The 6,000-nt window shown below is 43.5% G+C and overlaps 1 protein-coding gene across 1 annotated transcript in view; it reads left to right on the top strand.

Moving 5' to 3' along the window:
* Positions 1-6,000, top strand: part of LOC104623775 (protocadherin-15-like) — a 127,145-nt gene that overhangs the window by 94,780 nt on the left and 26,365 nt on the right. The window lies entirely within an intron of this gene.

The following is a 6,000-nucleotide window of genomic DNA, read 5'->3' as shown; positions in this document are numbered from 1 at the left end:
CGATATTTCTGCGGACTGTTCTGAAGTCTGTTGATCTGTCTCTGTTAGCAAGTGGTTCAACACACCAGGAACAGAAAAATCTATTGAAGCACTTGGTCCATGCCCCCTACACGTATCCTATGTGCAGCTTGGGAGTTTACAACTTTACTAGGTTCAGTCCATTCCCTTGAGCTGGGTGGCCTCAGTACCTGTGATTTAGACATTGTTGCCATGAGAGCTTGCAATACATTTGGTCCACCTGGTGGAGGAGCTTCCAGTTCAAATGCCTCTGAAGGAATTTACTTACTATGTACCAAAACTTCTCTGTGTCCTCCAAGCAAGGGCTTTGGCGTGCCAGTCATTGACCTCCAGGCTTTCTGCAGTTTCCATTTGGAGGGTGTCTCTTTCTCTTTTCTTTTTTGTGGAAACAGAAGAAGAAAGGGGAGGGGAGGGAAGGGAGGTGTTGTGCACCATCAGAAGCATAGACATCAGAACATGGCCCAGGCGTACATCTACAGGCAGGAAATCCGTAGTCGTCCCAGGTGCCCAGTGGGCTGAGCAGACAGATCTGCGTGGGCCCGTCCCACCAGCTGCTAGAGGAGGTGGTGAACAGCAGTAGACAGGCCACTTCTATTCATAATTTGATGTTGTTTGGCCTTTTCAATGGACTTCCACATTAGCCCACATAAGAGATGGTTTCTTACTGACTGATGATATTCACAGCATGTTGCCAGCGAGTGGGCCAGCTCTGGTCACTGCCGCAGAGCGGGCTGATAGGGTGCCGCTCTGCCCGGGCTTTTGCACCTAGCAGAGCTCCGGTGGGATATCGGTGGAGCCATCTCGCTGGAGTGTGATTGAAAAAGGGCTTGTTCTCCCTAGCTGTTAATTTAGTACAGATTAACTATAGCATACTAAACCTCTGCATATATTCAGAGTTTATAGGTTGGAAAAGATCACTGTGGTCAGTCTGACCTAGTATAATAATGACCATAGGAACTCTCAAAATTAATTCTGCTTTGAGCGTGTCTTTCAGCAAAGCAACTGCTCAAGAAAATCCAGTCAACTACAACCTTTGCGGTGTTATTTGCAGGGGCATTATTTTTACTGTCACAAATTAGGCCTTTTTTTTAATTTGGCTAGATTCAGTCATAGAGTTTTATTGTAACTTTGGGTGCTAGACTGAAGCACCCAATTGGTGCTTTTAATTTCTGGTTCCCACCGAGGTCTAGGCTTATGATCACATCATCATCTTAATTTTTTTCTCTTAAGAAGTTCCTTGACCTATGCACTCTGGGCTATGTTTTAGTTCTTTTAATCACTTACAGGTTTCTCTGAACCCTCTCCAGCCTTCCAGCATCACTTTCGGAGCTAGGAATGTAAAAATCAGATGCAGTTTAGCAGTGGGAGCTTTCAGAGTGGTGGCAATACAGCCTCCTTCCTTCTGGTGGCCATTTTTTGTTTGTGGGTATCTCCATGGTCATACAGTCTTTTTAGGTCTCGGTGATGCCCTGGGAATTTGTGTTCACTTGTCCACTGCCAGAGCTGCTGATTCTTCCCAGAATGGGGGTCTCTGTGATTTTGTTCGCAATTTTATTCAAGAGTGGAAGTGGAAATCAAGGAAACCTGGCAGGAAGCCAGCAGGAATCCCTGATAGGTAACCATTTTCCTTTCTCTCTAAGGAAAAGTGTCAGTAAATCTGCTTGCAGTGCTCCTCTAAGTGGCTGTTGTACCCCAACCCACTCCCAAAACTAGTCTCAATAAAATGTATCTTACTGCCTTACACCCAGCCTACCTACTGATCCCTCTTTATCATTACTTTTTCACTTTTACAGTCTGTAAATTCATTGGGGTCTGTGTTTTCTTCCAGTTGTAGCCAGCTGAGAGTACGGCCCAAGTGGAATCCCATTAGAAATGCTCAAGGTCAAAAGCACATTATTCAGTGCTGCCCAGATTGAGAACATTTATATGACCTTCATGGCAGCTGAAAATTCTGACAGCCTTTTACTCCTGACTCCAAAGTGTCTCTCTGCAAAAAAAAAAAAGCTCTCTGCAAATCTGTCATTATTAGTATATGAAAGTGAGCTGGTATCCATGCATGGAGGCAGTTAGGTCTTTCAAATCCATAAAAAGAATCTTTTTCTGATGCAGACTTTCTCTGTGGTCAGAAAATGTGTCCGTCTTCATTTTGGTGCCCTTTGAAAATACAGGAATGTCATCTTAGGGATGTTTGTGTGTCCAGTGAAATACAGAGAATAGAACAGAGTTAAGATAGGTTAAAAAGCAGTTTTTCAAATGTGAAGGGACGGTTATTCATTTGTCTGGTCTGCAAATGTACGGGGTGTCAGCTTAGAAGCAACCTCATTAAAATGCTCCATGTGCCTGCATACTCATCTTTTCTTTTTTTTTTTTTTTCCCCTCCTTTTTTTCCCTTCTTTTCTCTTTTCAAAAACTTTTAAATATTTAAATCGGCAGAATCCTGGGGAATGCTTTCCCGTCTTTAGGGTAGAGGTGAGTGTCAGCTGACTAAAGTAAGGAGAAAAATGAAGTGAGAGTTTTGTAGCTTGACATCTGAAGTTAACAAGTTTTCGCTAGCAAGTGGATGAACCTCAAGAGATTTGGCTCAGCTCGGGCGCTTACCCAAATCTAAAAAGAAATTCCCTCTGTGACAATCTTTTCTGGAGTTTTGATCTTTAGCGGGATGGCTCAATGTTCTTCCTGCCCCAGTCACAGGAAACAGTAGCAATTGTTGTCCCCGCACTGGGAAGAGATTGCCAAGAGTCACAACCATCCTTCTGCCAGCCAGGAATCTGCTCCAGATCCTAGCAGAAGAGAGAACAGTAGGAGAAAGGATCATTCAAGAAACTGGTTATGATGGGAGAAAGGTTGGAAAGTCAGCAAGAGGTGGAGCCCACTGTTTTAAAAATTTATTTAGCAGTAAGGAATTTAATTTGGCCAAGGTATTTTCCAAGCGTTCAAAAATTTCACGATGTATAGAGAGGAAAGAACTGTACCAACAGCACAGATTTAGCACATAAATTCTGCCATTTGCGATTTTAATACAACTTACAAAATTATTGTCTATTGCAAGATACCTGTGGCATTTCTTAACTGGGCTTTCTGGGAACACCCTGCTGTGTTTCTGCTTATAAAACGTAGTGGAGGCCCTGACTTTAACAGAGTTTATGTTAAACCTGTCCCTGTTAGAAAACAATTCCCTGCACAGGTCTTTTAAGGAATGTGGGGGTGAGTTGAGGACAGAGTGGAGCAGAGCGACCCGTTCCCCTTCGCAGGTGGAGCGCTCCTGGGACACAGGCAAATATCACTGGTGACTCATCCTGGTGCTGGCAGCCCGGCACGAGCCAGGGTGGTGTGGGGTCCCAAAGGTGCTTGGCTTTGTGCCGGAGCTGGGAGGAGAGGATAGTCAGGACAGCCAATGGCCATCAGCAGCCGAGCAAAGTCACGCTCGTGACCAGCTACAAAGCTGCATCCCTGCAAGATGTAAACCCCGCTAAAGCAAAGCTAATGTTTGAGGCTCCCATAACCCCCTCTGGGAAACATCGCTCCAGTGCGTCAGGTCATCTCCAACAGTCATTTATGCAGTGAAGGGATACAAGGAGGTGCAGCGTGCTCTGGATGTGCTGGATTAATGCCGATGTGAGCAACAACAGCACATGCACAGGCTGTGCCATGCTCGCTACCAGGCCCGTTCTGAATGGGCTGCCTCGCATCCAGAAGTCCCAAACGAGTAGCCCAATCCCACAGACTTGCATTCAAGCAAAATGTTTGGCTGGAAAACAAAGATGTGATTTAGAAGTCATGGACATAGCAGCCGTGTTTGTCACTGCCAGCTGGGGAAAACCTATGCATCTCTCAAGACATGTTGATTTTTCTCTCTCCTGTACTTCATAAGACTGATACGCAACGAGAGATTCATACTTTCCCTTAAGACTGTTATGACTGATTACCTGACATTCTTACTAATCAGGAATCTGTCTGGTTACACCAAAAAAAGGGTCTGAATAGTAACTGTGCTTTGTTATTTCCTCCCTCTACCACAAACTCCTAAAAGGCTTTGGGGCCACTTGGATAATTTTACAGACTGAAATGATCGGCCTCCTTTTTTATCTTTTCTATGAAAGAGGGTTTGATTTATTGGAGCATAAAAAACAGTTGAATCCAGAAAATTTCTCCTGCATATATTAAGTGGAAAATGTCCACCATTAAAAATAAAATGCTTACCCTGTCTGAATCTTTTGCACAATGTGTCATGTTTCATCATGGAGTGAATGTGCACGGCAGAGTTACGAACCTGTTAAAATAGGGTTTGTCAAGAAAATGCCAACAGAAGTTTAACTGAGAGATTGTTAAAATCATCCAGAGATTTAATGCCATCTTACTTGAACGCTTTTGCCAACTCCAAGGACGTGTAACGTGCACCAGTGACATCTAGCGTACAACAAAAAAATTGGAGCTGCCTTTAAACTCAATTTATGTCTTGTGAACCCTCATTGCAGGTCCTTTAAGCTGTGAAGAGGGATTTTTGCCCAAATACAGAGAAATGCCTTGCGGAAGAAATCAAGGAATTAGGTGTGAACATCAGCAGAGCATGCTAATAAAAAGGGAAATTATTCTTCAAAAGGCCTTGGGTTGCTTTTTAGGGGGGCGAGGGGGTGTGTGTCTGTGAGTGAGCAACCACTGGTCACCTTTGAAGTTAGTATCATGAAACCAGCACCACTTCATCATTTGGGATTAGTTGTTCTGCATGTTAGGAGATCCCGCTAATACATAGAGCACAGGGCATTGTCCTCAAAGTTTCAGAACAACCAGGAACAAACAATGCTGTGAGGGTTTATCAGTGAATAAATCTGAGAGGAAATCAATTGTAAGAAATTAACACCCTTTAGGAAATAGTCTTCTAGGAGTGTAATTTCTGTCTCAGGGTCAGATTAAGGAAATAAGAGCTATTTCAGGTTTCTTTAGCCATTCAGAGTTTATATGCAGAAATCCTTTCAGAATATTTTCTTAGCTGTTATTTTTTTAGTATTTTTTTATCTCGGTGTTTTTCACTTGACTGTCTTTCTCCAAGCGAGCCAGTGTACACGTAAGGGTCTAGCGTTCTGCTATAGCTAAGAGCCAGCAGGATCCTCCTCCATCCTAATGGGTGCCTCCTACTGTGATCTTTACAGCTGGAGCCTCCTACCTGGCAGCCGGTGAGCCGGTCAATCCTCACTTCAAAAGTGACCCAAGAACTTTTATTTTCTGTCATATGGGAAATGAGGTCATTTGATTAGGATTTACATTTGGCTAGCTGTCTTTAAACTGCTAATTATCAGATCAGATACTGAGCCTCTTCCACTGTATTTGCTTTTTCAGAGACCGTTCCAGTTCTTTGCTTGGTAACTATTTTGTTCCAAGCCCCTCTCATAGGTGATGCACAAACAGAAGATGGACGTTATTAGAGGTTGCAAGCAGTGAGAGCAGCACGTGGTTCCTGCTTACCCAATACCCTAGTTTTGCCTAGGACCTAACTCTGTCTTAACAGTGTGCCTTGTAGGCCTACTTGAAACCAGTGTTTTTTCTGATAGCTGTGCAGATAGCCTATTGATCCTGTAATTAGTAAGGTTAGTCAAGATTGTTCTGGCACCTGGCAGTGTTTGGAGAACCCCTGAAGTTTAAGTTACAGTTTATTATAAGCATTATTTAATGCTTTTCCTTTTAGAAGAGGTGTGAAACTCCAGAAGAAATGGCCTGCATCTTCTCAATAGAAGAATAAGGGGAGGCAGTTTACAGCAATCTCCATCTGTCATCTTTTGTGGACTCCAATTTGATGTTAAGGAAACGAGTACAGATGATGTAGCATTTTCTAAAATGTTATTGTTTTCGTCATTACAATTCTCCTGCACCTCTCAGGAATGTTGCTACAGATTCCACCCAAAAATTGCCGTGATGGAGAGGATACCATCAGATAGCCTGAAGCCAGTGCATAACTCCCTCAGCACTGTGCCAAAGGCTGAGAGGGCA

This window comes from Phaethon lepturus, unplaced genomic scaffold, assembly GCF_000687285.1.
Source record: "Phaethon lepturus isolate BGI_N335 unplaced genomic scaffold, ASM68728v1 scaffold23307, whole genome shotgun sequence".
Taxonomy (NCBI): domain Eukaryota; kingdom Metazoa; phylum Chordata; class Aves; order Phaethontiformes; family Phaethontidae; genus Phaethon; species Phaethon lepturus.
The sequence above is the reverse complement of the archived record's forward strand: the minus strand, read 5'-3'. Positions and strand labels throughout refer to the sequence as shown.